This window comes from Podarcis muralis, chromosome 6, assembly GCF_964188315.1.
Source record: "Podarcis muralis chromosome 6, rPodMur119.hap1.1, whole genome shotgun sequence".
Taxonomy (NCBI): domain Eukaryota; kingdom Metazoa; phylum Chordata; class Lepidosauria; order Squamata; family Lacertidae; genus Podarcis; species Podarcis muralis.
The window spans coordinates 42991929-43008829 of NC_135660.1; positions in this window are offsets into that span (position 1 = coordinate 42991929).

Below are 16901 nucleotides of genomic sequence, written 5' to 3' on the forward strand. Positions count from 1 at the left end.
AGAATAACTTCCATAACATTGCTCTTTGCAGAGGTGAGACTTATGCGCAACACTTGTGCACTATGCACATTAAACAGCTTCACTTTCTCTCTTAGTGAGAAGAATATTCCACCACCATAAATAATTCCTCCCTGAATGTTGAGATCTAGACTTGCCTTCTACATGAATATTATAATAATATAATATAATATAATATAATATAATATAATATAATAATAATATTGTGTGTGTGAATATTTTTCTTCCTCCATTGGGAACATTCCATCAGATGTACTTCCATCTGTAGTCCGAAGTGGTACAGGTGAAACACCACCTTGGTGAGAACTAGGCACAAGCCCTTGAAGAATTATCATTACTTTCTTATTGTGTTATGCGACTGTAGAGATCCAGGGGTCTCCTTCACAAATGGCTCCCCCCCCCATGCCTTAGGCATGCTATTTCAGTGCACTAGAGATCAACAAAGCACATATTTCCTTGTGCCAAACTCATCCTGGGTTTTTCTGTTTGCTGCATGATACATGTGGGGAATTGTTGGCCATGCCTGGGCTGCACAGTGTACATGGAGGAAGAGGGGGTGCTGATTCAGAAAGTACCCATTGCACCTCACTTCTGTGCACACATATCCACTGATACTGCTTTTTGTTCTTCTGGCTGTGTGTTAGAAGCAAGAATGGGAAAGCGCCTAATGGGGATTGTGAGAATCCCAGATGGCAAACAGTAGAGAGGTATCAGGTGGATTTATCCTTACGAGTGATGGGGTTATAAACACAGTTGAGTCACCGGTGCGAATGGAAGCCTAACCCAGTGGATAACCTGCGAGGAAAATGCAAGAGACCAAGCACATATGTTGTTTGTGTTCCTTGCCAGCAGAGGGAGCACTGCATCATTGACAAACACTCATTACCAACAGTGAAGCTGGTGACAAACTTGGGATGCAAAAGCTGACAATTCTAGAGATAGACCATCAGTAGAAGACAACTGTAAAACCCTTTAGTTCTGTGCTGGAGACTCTTCAGGTGGAGGCAGAAGGGGTGCAAGAGAGAAGAACCACGACGAAGGAACACTGAGAGCATGGAACCACAATCAATAGCACAGAAAGCCAATCCATCAACAGTTCACGCGTATGTGGCTTAAAATAACCTAAAGTGCCCCAACCCTTCAGAGACCTCCAAGAAGCCATCAAGTTCAAAGATTAATGGGTCAAAAAGAAAGGAAAGAAAAAGGCACAAGCAAACATAGGGGAAATGGGAAAACATTACCTAAGTAATAATGGAACAAATTAATTATTGTTTTAGGATACTTTCTTTGAACAGTTTTTTAAAATAAATAAATAAATAAATAAATATTTAAGGCATTATATCTCACCTCTTAGCTAAAAAAGGCTCTCAGAACTGCTTACAAAAGCCATTCAGTGCTACAAATGATTTGCAGTTCCCCCCATCCCATTTTTGAATCACTGATATAATAGTTTATTTCAGTGCCCAGAATAATGAGATAGAAACCAGGGCTGTTAGAAACCAATCTTCCCTTCAACTCTGCCTCCCCCTACTTTCCGAATATCTTCTCAATTTTATCTATCATATCCACCCCATAGTTCTGCAATCATTTTTTTTTAGGAGTGGATGAAAAATTTTGGATTTATAACAGGTCAATTCCTGGCCCATCTTGCTATGGGTTATTTCCAGACCAGGTCTGTGTGTGTGGAGAGGGGGTTTAATTTGCAAATGGGAGATATCGCAACAGGTGGTTGGCAACATGTTTTTTGTTTGTTTGTTTTACTTCTTGGATTTCCCCTAAGAAGAATATCTACACAGAAGGGGGGAGGGCAGGACTATGGACTAGCGTTTAGTTGTCAATGACATCATGTGGCTGCTGCAAAAAGGTTGTGTGCATGATAAATACCCTAAGAGTGTTTCCTGACCTGATTATTGAGCATCTTGATTTGTCTGCAGGGAGTTTAGAAAACATTGGCTATTTGCCAATGACTGAATGGGCAATCATTCTGTTTTGTTTGTTTTTAATGATGTTGCATCCAAACAAGTTTCATCCCACTCCCAGTGCATTTCTCTGTCACTTTCCTTATTGCAAAAAGCATGATCTTTGGGGGGAAAGGGTTTGTTGTGCAGGAGCCCACTTGCAAATGTGCAACCTGAATTTGCCAGCATGTGATTGAATCCCACTCAAAAATAGTGGCAGCCTGGCAGCGCTGAGTCAAACTCAATTTGAAAATGATAAATGAGACAGACAGACAGACAGACAGGTGTGCGTGTTGGCTACCGGGATACTCAGGCTTGCCTCCAGTGTCTTAAGCCAGGTGTTCACTTTGTCTCTTCAGCCACGAACCTAGAAAATTTCTCTTCCCATTGCAAACTAATAGAGCACAGTTCTGGAGTGGCTTCATTTCAGAGATCATATTTCAATCTATTTTGCCTCTTCTCCCCCTCTTCCCCTCCATAAAACAAGCACAGGGGTTGATCAAATTTCAAATGAAGAATTTCTGTTGTAAAATGACACACCAAGTTTCGTTATGATATCCCAGTGCTTAAGGGAAATATTGCATTACTGTGTGTTTTACATATTTCCTGGTCTTCTTGAAAATGGACACAGAGCTTGTACTTGATCATGACATTAACATGCCCATCAAATTTCATCCCTGTGTCTCAATCTTTGAAGCAATATATTTTGCATTGCTCACTACACATTGATGTTTAAACTGGAAACATGTGTCTGAGTAACCAGATTATTGGGGATGTTATTGATGTGATATCTCCCGCACCCCATGTTTTTGATATTTTACTTGGAAATTGTATGATATGATATTTTGTTACAACTTGGCCTTCGCTGACTTTAAAATTTAGCATAACTAGATGTGCATACATGCATAGAGGGCAGTTCTGCCATTTGTCACACTGGTGGTATCTGTATGGGAACAAAGGAAGCTGTCTTATGTTGCATCAGACCATTGGTCAGTCTCCAGTTACTGGTGGTGACTATTCAGAGTTTCAGGCCAGAAATTTTTCCCAGCCCTACCTGGAGATGCTGGAGCTTGAACTTGGGACCTTCTGCATGCAAAGTGGATGTTCTTCCCATGAGCTACAACTCTTCTCCTTGTGTTCATTCACCCTCTGAATGAGTTTCAATGAAGTGATCCAATGTTTGGATGTTCAAAATGTTTCTATTAATGTTAACTTGCCATGAGCAAGCTCTAGCCAGTAGGCATGGATACAGAGGCAGCTTAAATGGAGATTGCTGCATCTCTTCATAATCCCGACTATTTGATCCTGAAAGGTACAGCCAGATAACTTCTGCTTCTGAGAGGCTGCAGTGGAGGCTACATCAGCAGTGTTCTGAGAAGAAGAGACATCTCCTTCTGACCAAGCTCAGTCACCTCTGAAACGGGCAGAGCATAGGCTTTGGAACCTGTGGCCTTCCAATTGTGGTTGGCTACAACTGCTATCCTCTTTGACCACTGACTCTGCTGGCTGGGGCATCCAACATCTCCCTGTGCGAGAGTCTAGGACCATGCAGCAATTTGGGGAGGACAAGGCCAGTCTGTGTCTGAAACAAGCAAATGTTGACAGTCTTTGGGTAGCCTAGATATAAATGCTGGAAAAGTAGGGCTGTCACCTGATTTAAGTTTTTAATTTTTAATTTTTAAATCAAGTAGTTTCCTTTAATTAACAGTCAAGATCAGCATCCCCATGTCTAAATACAAATTATATTTTGATAGTTTGTAGAGACAGTGTTTCCTTTTTGTATACATAGTACAAAGAAATCACTTGTTATCTGGAAGATAACTTAGCCAGTTTACTTTGATCCAGATATCTTTTGTGGGCCAAAATGTACAGAAGGAATTCCTGAATTCATTAAGGGAAGCAGCAGTTCTACACATGCCAAAGAACGCTTGTAGGAAGCTGCCCCTCCATAGAAGTGAATGGTGAAGCCTTTTGGGTGGAAAATATTGTGCCCACATCAAATAGCTATTTGCAGTGGGCTGCTGGATCAAGATCATGGCATTCTTATTTTTATTTAAAGCATGGTGTTTTCTACCAGACAATAAACACCAAACTTCCTTTACAGAATACAAACTTTAAAAAAAAAAATAGCCTGAAGTTAATGAATTAACAGAACCATTTGCTGATGAATTGTGTAATGCTTTCAGTCATTATTATGAGGGTGTGAAACTCAGCCAGGCAGTATGGAAAGCAGCAGACGGATGATTTCCCAACCTGACTTTTGAAAGGGAGGTTCAGTTTCTTCAAGATAAGATGAGCTGAAGTGAGCTGGGATGCCTCGCTAAACCCCTTGAGTCCATCACTGTGATAACAGCTGTTGTGCTGGAAATCCAATGCCAATGAAAGAGTTAAATGCTGGCCGATGGGCAATATCAGTGACATGCCTCTGAATTGAGCATGCTCCCGGAGTGAGACTGTGGACTGGTGTTCCTCAATGAATAGGGGCCACTCCAAGGGAGTTTTCTCTTGAATAGAATGGGGTCAGGGAGCCGCTTTGGGGAACAATGGTTACCACCGGCAAGCTGAATTTCTTACAATCACACACCATACCCCCTGATCAAATAGCTCCTTTGTCAGCCTGATATAAAAACATGTCATACAATGATGATCTGGAAGAATGACATGGGCTCGCCTTTCATGGAGATCAGAAGGGCTTGTTGTGCACAAAAGGGAGCTCCCGTCAGAGTCAAGAAAGGGGGAAAAGAAACGGAGAATAAAAGGGGAGCGAATGGAAACAAACAGTAACAGCAACTGCAACAACAACAACAGAAGAAGAAGAAGGGAGCGAGCTGGGAAAGCCGGGCCTGGTTTTTGCTTGCAAGGTGCTCTGGAGGATTGGGGGGGGGGGGAGTAAGCAGCAAAATCCCACCAAAACTGTTGTGATGTAAACAGGGGATTCCAATTGCCCTGTCACTGGGATCCCATTGTCATTCTGCACTGGGACAGAAGGAATTGCTAGATGGGAAAAGGTCAGCAGCAGCCCCCCCCCATCCAAAAATTCAACCCCACCCTGCTCACAACCTTATTTTTAAACTCTGGAAGTTTCCACCTCTAAGAATAATCAGCATTCAGAGAGCAATAATAAAGAAAATACAAGGAAGTGGAGATAGTCATATAAAGAAGACTGGGCGAAAAAATTCCAATATTTCAAAGGCTGATATTCCATAGAAGTGGGGGAGGTTAAACATTAGGAAAAACTGTTGGATGGAAATGCTTAGATATAATTTGGGGATCTAGGGTACCTATTGACAGGATGGGGTTTGGACTATACGAGCCTACTGGCTGCAGGTATCCCTTTCTGCTTTCTCTACAGAATTGTGTGTGGAGCTTTGTGTCTGTTTGTAACTCTGTTTGGTAGAGTCCCACTTCTTCCTGCACCCACACTATTGTGCACGCCATACACGGAAAGCACATTTCCTGCTCCCAAAGCTTCCTGGAAATTGTAGCTTACACCTCATAGAGATACAATCCCCAGCACCATCATCCAACTAGTTTCCAGGATTCTTTGGGGAGGTGTGCTCTGGATGTGCTTCAAATGGACAGTGTGTATGTTAGAGCGGTTCATGTTTCCCATAAGGCAGGTGGCTGCTCCTCTTTTGTGGAACAGCATCCCTGTTGAGATAAGACAGCCACCCACTATTTATAGTATGTAGAAACAATAGAAGATATTTTTTATTTCAACAAGCTTTTCTAGCAGGATGAAGAGAGATAGAGATAGATAGATAGATAGATAGATAGATAGATAGATAGATAGATAGATATCTTCACTAAACAGGTAAGACACACACACACATGCCTTGGATGTTTATTTGTATTATTTAAAACCTGCCTTTAGTTGTTTTCTGTATTGTTTTAACACTTATTTTTAGTTGTTTTTATTGTAAATCCCATTGGAATTGCAATTCAATAACAATGGCAACAATAGTAATTCACATTTCTTACATGCTTTCCCTTCTCCATCCTAGCCTCAGAGACAACCTAATGTATTCTGGCCCCTGAAACAGATTACCCCAGTGGTTCCCTTCTGTTTCCCCTTTCCACTCCAGCCTAGTGGTAAAACTTTGATCATAAACCAATAATTGACCATTTGTTGCCTTTTAATGGTACAAAGAAAGATAGTGGAAAATAGGATCTTGACAAGCTGGAATGTTTTCAAAGGAGGATGATCAAGATAATAAAAGGGTCTGGAAACCATCCTTATGAGAAACGGTTGAGTATGGGGTACGTTTAACCTGGAAAAGAGGAATATGTTGTTGTTGTTGTTTAGTCGTTTAGTCGTGTCTGACTCTTTGTGACTCCATGGACCAGAGCACGCCAGGCACTCCTGTCTTCCACTGCCTCCCGCAGTTTGGTCAAACTCATGCTGGTAGCTTCGAGAACACTATCCAACCATCTCATCCTCTGTCATCCCCTTCTCCTTGTGCCCTCCATCTTTCCCAACATCAGGGTCTTTTCCAGGGAGTCTTTTCTTCTCATGAGGTGGCTAAAGTATTGGAGTCTCAGCTTCAGGATCTGTCCTGCCAGTGAGCACTCAGGGCTGATTTCCTTAAGAATAGATAGGTTTGATCTTCTTGAAGTCCATGGGATTCTCAAGAGTCTCCTCCAGCACCATAATTCAAAAGCATCAATTCTTCGGCAATCAGCCTTCTTTATGGTCCAGCTCTCACTTCCATACATCACTACTGGGAAAACCATAGCTTAAACTATACGGACCTTTGTTGGCAAGGTGATGTCTCTGCTTTTTAAGATGCTGTCTAGGTTTGTCATTGCTTTTCTCCCAAGAAGCAGGCGTCTTTTAATTTCGTGGCTTCTGTCACCATCTGCAGTGATCATGGAGCCCAAGAAAGTAAAATCTCTCACTGCTTCCATTTCTTCCCCTTCTATTTGCCAGGAGGTGATGGGACCAGTGGCCATGATCTTCGTTTTTTTATGTTGAGCTTCCACCTTCAAATATCTAAAGGGCTGCCACATGGAGGAAGGAGCAAGCTTGTTTTCTCCTGCTCTGGAGGTAGGACCTTAATGAATGGCTTCAAGTTACACGAAAGAAGATTCTGACTAAATATAAGGAACAATTTCCTGATAGTAAGAGCTGTTCAACAGTGGAATGGACTCCCTCAGGAAATAGTGGACTCCCGGGAGCTGAGCTGGCAGTGCCAATGGCTGGATCTTTGATTGCTCAGGGATGTTTTTTTGTGGAGGGCTGTGGCAGCTGCGGAAGGAGAAGGGAGCAAAGTGCTGGCAGCTGAGATGGAGTCGGGACCAGTGGTTGGTGTTCCTGGCATGGAACTCAACTGGATTGATTTGTAAAACTGTCCTTCCTCAAAGGTTTTGAAGCGGAAGTTGGATGGCCATCTGTCATGGGCGCTTTAGCTAAGATTCATTCATTACAGGGAGTTGGACTAGATGACTCTGAGGGCACTTCCAACTTTACAATTCTATGATTCAAAAATCTGCTGGCATAGATAATTTGTTTCACCCTGTGCAATGGTAGTAGGGTCAGCCCTACTTAACCCCACCGATAAAAAGGCAGATCATTTGCATTTACTCAAAATCTTCTCTTTGCACAACATTGATTGTAGGTAATAATCTACAATCTTAGCATGTGCAGTTGCCCTGAGGCTAGACTACTGGAATGTGCCTTTTGTGGGACTGCCCTTGATGGTTGTTCTGTAGTTAATGCAGCTGTCTGTTTTAAAATACGAGTACCTTGTAGCATATTAGGGGAGGGACTGTAGCTCAGTAACAGACCCCATACTTTTTCTGCCACAGGTCCCAGGTTCAATTCCTGGCATCTTCAGTTTAAGAGGATTACAGCAGATTATATGACATCTGCTTGAGAATTTGCAGAACTTGAGAACTGCTGCCAGTCTGAGTAGATGGGGCAAATAGTCTGCTGTAGCATAAGGCAGCTTCCTATGTTGTTCCAGCATCAGGATCGGTGTCCTATTGTCTTCAAAGCACAACTGAGTGCTTTTAAAAATCATTACCAGCTTGGGCCCAACATAGCTATGGGTGCTGTTTCCTCCTTTACAAAATTTCTAATGTTGATCAAGGGAAGCAGAGCCAAGGTGGCTTTTGCAAGGATAAGTCCTTTCCAGCTAATCTTTTAGAATTCTTTGAGTGTCAAGCAGGCATATAGATAGGGGTGATACAGTCAACGTTGTGTACATAGACTTTCAAAAAGCTTTCAATAAAGCTTCACCAAGACCCCTGAGTAAACTTAGCAGTCATGGGATAAGAGGATAGGTCCTCTTATGGATCAGTAATTGGTTAAAGAACAGGAAGCAGGGAACAGGAATAAATGGACAGTTCTCACAATGGAGGGATGGGATAGGGAAATGCGGATTGGGATAGGGACCTGTACTTTTAATTTGTTCATAATGACCTGGAAGGGGGGTGGGGAGAGCAGTGAGGTGGGCAAGTTTGCTGAGGACAGCCAATTGTCCAGTGTGGCGAAAACAAAAAGGGATTTTAAGGGCCTCAAAAAGGATTCATTTAGTTAACAAAATTTATACACCGCTTGATTCCATTAAAACCTCTCCAAACTGGGTGGATGGGCATTAAAATGGCAAATTGATTTAGTGCAAGCAAGTGTAGAGTGATGCATGTTATGGCAAAAGCTCCTAACACCACATATACATGAATAGAATCATAGAATTATAGAACTGTAGAGTTGGAAGGGACCATGAGGGCCATCTAGTGTAACCCCCTACTCTTTTTGCCCAGCGTGCCACGAATCTGAGAGTAAGAGTCTCCTGCTCTACCAACTGAGCTGTAGGATCTAAACTGAAGGCAACTGACCAGGAAAGAGATACTGTACTGGGGTCATTGTGGATGGCTTGATGATGATGTTGCCCCAGCTGTGAAAGAGTGTATTCCATCTCAGGGCTCATTTTGGGATTTATTTTTTGTGTGCGTGCGTGTTGGATCCTGCCAATATCATATTGCCACTGTACAAATCTATGGCATGACTGCATTTGGACTAGGTACAGTTCTGTTTTCTGTGCTACCAAAGGCATCTTGCAGAGCTGGAAAAGGTTTGAAAAAGGACAACCAAAATGATCACAGAGATGGAGCAAAGTGCCCAATGAGGAAAGCTTAATAGTGATTATTATAACTTCTGTAAAATTATGCACTATGCGAAGAAAGTGGATAGAGAAAATTTTCCTCCTTCTTTCATAATACTCGTACTAACTCACTTTGGGTTGTCTTGGGCAAGACGAAGCAACTAACAAATTTAATAAATAAATTAAATAAATAATATTAGAACCCAGGACCATTCAGTAAAGCTGAATGTTGGGAGATTCAGGACATTTAGATGAAAGTACTTCTCCACACAGCACTTAGTTAAACTACGGAATGTGTTACTGCAAGATAACACAACCCCCTTACTGCCTGATATGGGTGAGTTGAATTCCTCTGTAAATCCAGAAGAATTTAACCGTTTTAATTAGAGGTGTCTTTTGGAGGCTGTGGTTATTAAACTTTTGGGAGGCTGGGGATATAGCGCTTGTTATATAACTGGATTGTAACTGGGTATATTATTTATTATAAGTAAAGCAACTAATAAATAATAAGTAGTAGTGTACTTTTAAAATTACAGGCCTAAAACCTTTCTGACATACTAGAAATAGATAATAAGGCTGCACAAAAAATCAACACTATCTTTTTCCTGTGCCTGCACAAGTTATTTATCAGAAGGCTAAAGTGATTCTGATGCACATTGTACCTGCCTAGTCTGACTTGTAACAACCCTTCTGCATTGCATCCACCATGCTAAAGAGAGAAGCTAGTATCACAGGTGTCAGGCTGCTAAGTTGTATGTGGCTGAAGGCACACACCAACATTTCCAGGCACTTCCACACTAGACATTAGTGATTGCTATGCTTTGTTCACTCACTTTTTCTGGGGAAATCTACACAACACTCTCATCTGATCACTGTCATCATATATTTTCCCTGTTGGTCTTCCATCTTTTCTCAAACTACAGGAAATCTGGCATTTTTCAGCAGAATGGAAGTGTAGTATAATTGCCATATATGTAGATGCTTGAAGCGCCATTCTTCCATCTTCTTAAAAAGGTAAAGCCTCTGTATCTTCCATTGGTACCCAAGAAAAACTCAATAAAAACATTTTAAAAATCACCTTTGTGGTGGGGGCCATTTTATGACCCCCTATTAAATCAATATTTTAATTTCCCCCTACATTTTTTTTGTATTCTAGTATTATAGCTCTATAACGATGTTGTATAGCAATTATGGTGTTATAGCACTACACCTATGTCTCAGTAAAATTTGAATTATAGCTACAAAGGCATTCTGGCACTAATTAAAAGACTGATAAAAAATTAATGGGGTTATAAAAGGATACCTACTACAAGGGTTATAGTGAATGTATTGAAATATCCAAAGCACCCATTGCATATCCATTGGTTTGGACATTACAAAGCAGGATGCACACAAAGAAAAAGCATAATATTCCTGATAGCATGGAAAGTAAATTGCAATTATGCTTGTAGTTTGCAATGACTGGATAGCTCTACAAGCCAGTACCACCGTTCTGGAAACAGGTCATCTCCACAGGTAGGATGATAAGTTGAGAAGCACCTGCCCACCTCCCTTCCTCCTTTTTCTTTCTTTTTTATTTTTGGATTTGTGCAACTTCACCAAAAACATTTAGACAAAATGAGGTGCCGCACAACTGTGCAATTCTTGATGTAATTACTAAGTGCAAAAGGTCTGTGCATGAAATTATAGCCAGGGATAGCTCTGTTGATCCAGTCATCCCAATGGTGTTTACATACAGGTCATGCGCTAAGTGTTGCAGATTTGTTCCACTTTTGTTCTGACACCACACCAACAGGAGCAAGTTCACTTGCAACGCACAGCCTGCCATTTTCTTTCAAGGAACAGATTGCTCTGCAGTGAGCCAAATCTTCAAAATTTTCTGCCACATTCAAGTTTTTCTACAACTCCTGACATAACAGCAAGACACTTGTATCAACATAAATAAAAGTGGTACAAAGTGAAAGCATTTTTTAAACATTAGTGCCTGGCACAAACTTATCCAGTTTATTTCAGATAATGGTGTTAACCATGGACGTGATATATGTGGGTTTAAATTTTTGCAGACTTAAGCTGCTAGTCAAATCCTAGTGTCATCCAATTCAACTGAGAATGTTATATTGCCCCTAGTAAGCCCAAAATACTAGTTTTGCAATGGTATCCCCAGTGCTTCTTTTTCTAGGGGTACGCAGGGGTATGTATACCCCTAAACATTTTGTGAATCTTCATACTTTTGTCCTTTTACTGTATTTATTTATCCCAATTTGAACTATAAAATGGTGATTTTCTTGAGTTAAAATGAGAAATCCCCTAAACATCTTTTTTAGGAAAAAAGCACTGGGTATCCCAAACATCTTTACTCAGAAGTAAGTCTCATTGACTGCAGTGTCAGACATCAACTCTGATGAAAGATAAGTACATACATGTATACACACAAACATACACACACACACACAATTGCATACTTATTTTTTAGTAACTCTGCATGTAATTTTCTAGTAACTCTGCTCTCCGGTTCTATACCACAATGGATGCCTGGTGTCATGTATTATATTGATACAAAAGCACTCAGATACCATGGTGATGAGTGTATTAGAAATCCTTAAAACAGATGCATTCTGATTCTGCAAGCTGCGCTCCCCCTTGCTCTCTGGGCATTTTGAACTGACGAGGCACTTGAGCCCCATGAAAAAGACCTGTGTTTTTACAAGAAACAGAAGCTGCTGGACACTTCATTGCTATGGGGATGTAACTAAACTGGGCTTGTTTAAGGCAGAGGGCACAAACTAAGAGGAACAAAAAAAGAAAGGGGGAAAAGCACAAGGGAGGGGGGTAGATGGAGGGAGCTGCATTGATTTCAGTCTGTTCAGGTCTAGCTGGAAAACACAATGCAACGAAACGGTCCCTTGGTCGGCGAGTCTCTTTAGTGAGGTTTTTCCCAGGGTTTGAAGTGGAGTGGGGAGCGATGGTGCAAGGGAGAGGAGGCAGAGAGATGAGAGGCATACCTTGGAAGGGTGTAAAGCAGACTCTTTCTTCTGAAAAGGGAGGGCAAATGTTTATGTCAGTGCATCAAGCCTTAAAGGGGCAGCCTCAGGTTGTAAATCTGCAGAATCAGGTAGACAACAAATTTGTGTTGCACTATTAACAGTTGATTTGGAGCTCTTGTGCAACAAACCCATTCTCTCCCCCAAACCAGACTTCGGGGTCACTTTCCAGATGGCCTACTTATTGAGCATTCATTCTGATTTTTCTTTGGAGATACTGAATGATGTCAGCTATTTATTTAACATTCACTCCAATTTGTTTGCAGGGAGGTTAGACACTGCATCGAGTAAATGTTACCCCACACATCCCATTGCATTTCCCTGCCACTTTCCTTATTGCAAACAATCTGAAATTGGAGAAAGCAAGTGAGCTGGGAAAGAGATCCAAATCACCTCTAATTGCACAACCTGAATTTGCAGATATGCGAATGAATCTCACTCCAAAACAGCAACAGTCTGGGAACACCTTTTGTGATTAGGAAAGTGAAGGGAAAATGCTCTGGAAAGTGCAGGATAGCATTTGTGGACAGCATGACTAAACCGCTTCTGGCACAACGGAACACCTTGACGGAAGCCAGAGTGCACGGAAACGCAAGACTATACTAACTGAATATATATATATATGTTAGATTTGATTTTTGTAAAATGTCTGTGGGCACAACACTGGATGGGAAACAGAGACAGAGCATTTGGGGGGGTATTATTTATTTGGGTTGTTGTATTTTCTTTGCATTATTTATTTCCTTGAGGCTGTGCTTCTGCTTCCAGCAGGGAAGCACACATTTCCCTTGATTTTATTTATTTATTTTTATTTTTTACAACTGCCAATGCTAGAGTTTTCACCCCTGCAAGAATGTTCCTTCACTTTCCTTTATATAGGATCTGGATATAATGTTATTGGTGATGGATTGGTGCTATCACGAACACAATGCTACAGGGGAAGTGCAGGGTTTCAGTCATCCAGAAAGGAGCCATGTTTGGCAAGGGTCTTAGGATTAGCAACTCAGCTTTTCAGGAGAAGCCAGTCTCAGTTTCAGGAAATTCTGCTCCATTCTGTACCTTTAGTGCTCCCCACTACCACAGATTCCCTTGGCAAGGTAGCCATTCTGCTTTCCTCATTTATCCTCTCTGCTTGCCACCTTGATCCTATTCCTTCCTGGTTTCCTTTTCTTCTACCATTATCCCCATCTCCCATCACATCAACATCACATCTTTCTCCTTTGACTCCTTCCTTAAAATACACATTGTCTCCCCCGTTCTCAAGAAAACATTATGTTGACCCACCTTCACCCTGTAACTACTGGCCAATCTTGACTTCCGAATATGTCAAACATGCTGTTCACTTTTCTCTCTTCTAACTCTTGTCTCAACCTCCTGCCAGTGATCTGGCTTCCATCCCCTATATGCCACTGAAATTGTCATTGCTAAAAGTTTAGATGACCTTGCTATCAAATCCAAAGGTCTCTTCTCTGTCCTTGCCCTCCTTAACCACTCTGGTGGTGCTCTGGTCAAGTTAACCATCTCATCTTTCTTTGTGTTCCTCCAAGCCTTAGGTTTTCACAACTGTCATTAATTGAGTCTCCTCCAGTCCATCAGACTGCTCATTCACTGTGTGCATTTCTGTTTCTTTAGGTTTTTTGTCTATTCCACATTATTGTTGTTGTTGTTGCTACTGCTGCTTAAGGCCAACCCAAGACATTTTGTTGCCTGAGGCAGAGAAGACCATGTGCTCCAATTCTCTATACAAAAGCTGAAAAGGCAGGAAGTTCAATCTTACCTAAAAACTAGCAATGTGAGTGCCCTCCACTGCACTTGAAGACAGCTTAGAGGGTGCAAGGTGGAGTGGGTGACACACACAGTCCTGTCTTCCACTGGTTGGAAGCAGCTGGAGGTTCAGTAGAAGCCCCCACTACTTCCCTCTTGCACAGGGGTCAGCAACCTTTTTCAGCAGTGGGCTGGTCAACCATCCCTCAGACCATGTGGTGGACCAGACTATATTTTTTTTTGGGGGGGGGGAATGAATGAAGTCCTGTGCCCCACAAATAACCCAAGAGATGCATTTTAAACAAAAGCACACATTCTGCTCATGTAAAAACACACTGATTCCTGGACCGTCCACGGGTCAGATTGAGAAGGTGATTGGGCCGCATTCAGCCCCTGGGCCTTAGGTTGCCTACTCCTGCTCTAGCATCTGCTGCCTGAAGCAAATGCCTCATTTTGTCTCATGGTCTAGAGCAGGGGTTGTCAACCTGGTCCCTACCAGCCACTAGTGGGCATTTCAGGATTCTAGGTGGGCGGCAGGGGGTTCTACGGCACAAGCTGAATCCTCCTTCCATTGAGCACTGCTGGAAGGTAAGGAAATTTTATTATCAAGAAAGATGCATTAGTGGGCAGTAGGTAGAAAAAGGTTGACTACCCCGGTCTAGATCCAGTCCTGCTGCTTACCTTTGAAAAGGTAAGAATGCAACAGTGTTGTAGCTACTGTATTATATTTTATAATTTTGTCTCTTTTAGAAAGGCAGGTTAGAAATTTCAAATATAACTACAGTGGTACCTTGGGTTACATATGCTTCAGGTTACATATGCTTCAGGTCACACTCTGCTAACCCAGAAATAGTACCTCGGGTTAAGAATTTTGCTTAAGGACGAGAACAGAAATCGCGCAGCAGCAGCAGGAGGCCTCATTAGTTAAAGTGGTGCTTCAGGTTAAGAACAGTTTCAGGTTAAGAACGAATTAAGTATGTAACCAGAGGCACCACTGTATATCTGTCTGTCTGTCTTGAATGGGAAGCTTTCTGGCAACATTGGCAAATGGAATTTACCGGTAATCAGATGCAATGAAGGCCACTGATTATTGACAGCATGCTCCACACACATTGTGATAACCACACACTTTACCTTTGGTAAAGGCCACCTGATTGTGGAACAGGTGGTGCTCAGTTTCTATTCTGCCATAACCTTACTTAGATGGCATTGAAATATAGTGCAAACCATTCTCTGCTATCATGAACACCAGCAAGCATAGGCCTCAGGTCCAGTCAGTGGCAGATCTGGTATCTGACCCATGTTGGACTCAGTGTAAGCAGTGGCGTAGCGTGGGTTGTCAGCACCCGGGGCAAGGCAAGTAATTTGCGCCCCCTAACCCGTGGATTTGCGCCCCCTAACCTGTGGATTTGCCCTAACCCCAGATGTTGCGCCCGGTGTGGCCGGGCCCCCCTGCACCCCCCACGCTACGCCACTGAGTGTAAGAACTCAGCCACGTTGAAGTATTTCAGGAAAGAGACAGGCTATGTTTACTTGTGACATTAGAAAAAGAGCCGAATGGAGAAGTCAATGGAGAAGCCACCTTTTATGTTTCTCTTCCAGTACAGAGATTTAAGGTAGCTGAGGCTGGGCTGGGCTGGGCAAGTGAGTTTAGTCAATCTCTTCCAGAATTTATAATCTGACATGCTGCACACACGTGTGTGTTCAAAAATTGTGTGAACTGCCCACCCATACACTGGACAGCAGACGTTAAAGCCATCAGGAATGTTTACAGTACTCACAATCCCCAAGGAAAACATTCTTCATTTAGGGATGGGGGTTCTTTTCGGATCTAAACAAACAAACATAAAAATAGCATCTTCCATGGGAGATGTGATGCATTATACAGCATGGCTGTACAAAAGCTGCATAAATTTATTGAGGATTGTACCATCAACTCTTTGTGCCTGCAACCTGAAAAATCAGAGGCTGGCTTGAACAAATGTTAAAAATCAAGGCTACTTCAAAGTAGACTCCATGAGGGACCAAGAGGTATTCGGCTGCTCCTCAAGTAGAAATACTGACCCCACCAACACTACCCAACAATATAATGTCCAGCAAGAGATTGTTTTTATTTTAATAAATGTTTTATGAAAGTAATCAGTATCATGACTCCCTTTATCACCACCTGGCATCCTTTCACAACCCGTTTAGATGTGTTGTTATGGCTTCAATAATGTATCTCCCACTTTGTATTATCAAACGTAGCCTAAAGTATGCTCAAGTATCATGCCACCCAACAAGTATAGATTTTTTAATTAAAAATATTGCTTATGTGAATCCTAGTAGTCTACTGCTTATAAATCATAGATCCTACCTATTTTTTCCAGATTTTCTTTCCTTATGATTTAAAGCACAAACGTATACATGTCTATCCAGAAGTTAAGTCTCACTGAGTTCAATGGAGCATACCTTACTTCATACCCACCCTTTTACCATGAATGTGTATAGGATTGCAGTCTTAGTTGTGTTGGTTCTAATCTTGTAAGCCACTCTCTAAAGCCCAACTTTAAAAAGGAAATATTTACTTTAAAAAGTAAATATGGTGTGGGTGTGAAAGTTTACTCTTAAACTATTAAAGTAAAAAGGTACTATAAAGAAAGATGTACATTCACATATATTTTACAAGTGGTGTGTACTGGATTCCTTCTGAGATGACGTGCAGAGAACTGCATTATTATAAACTCTTCTGACTCCCATCCTAACCTTCTAAATATAATTAATGGAAAGGAAAAGAAGAAGGCAGGCAGGTGACAAACACCTTGATCAGCAAAGGTGATATTGGAGAACACACAGTCACAGAGCCATTCTTTCCTGGGAAAGTACAGAAAATGCAAGCACTTAATCAATTCCTGTTTCTTAACATAGGCAGTTATAGATCAGTCCTGCAACGAACAAGACAGTTGCTTATAATTCTGTATCTGAAGGAGAAGCACCCAACAAAAGTAACCCACATGAGAAGCAGTGAAAGGGCT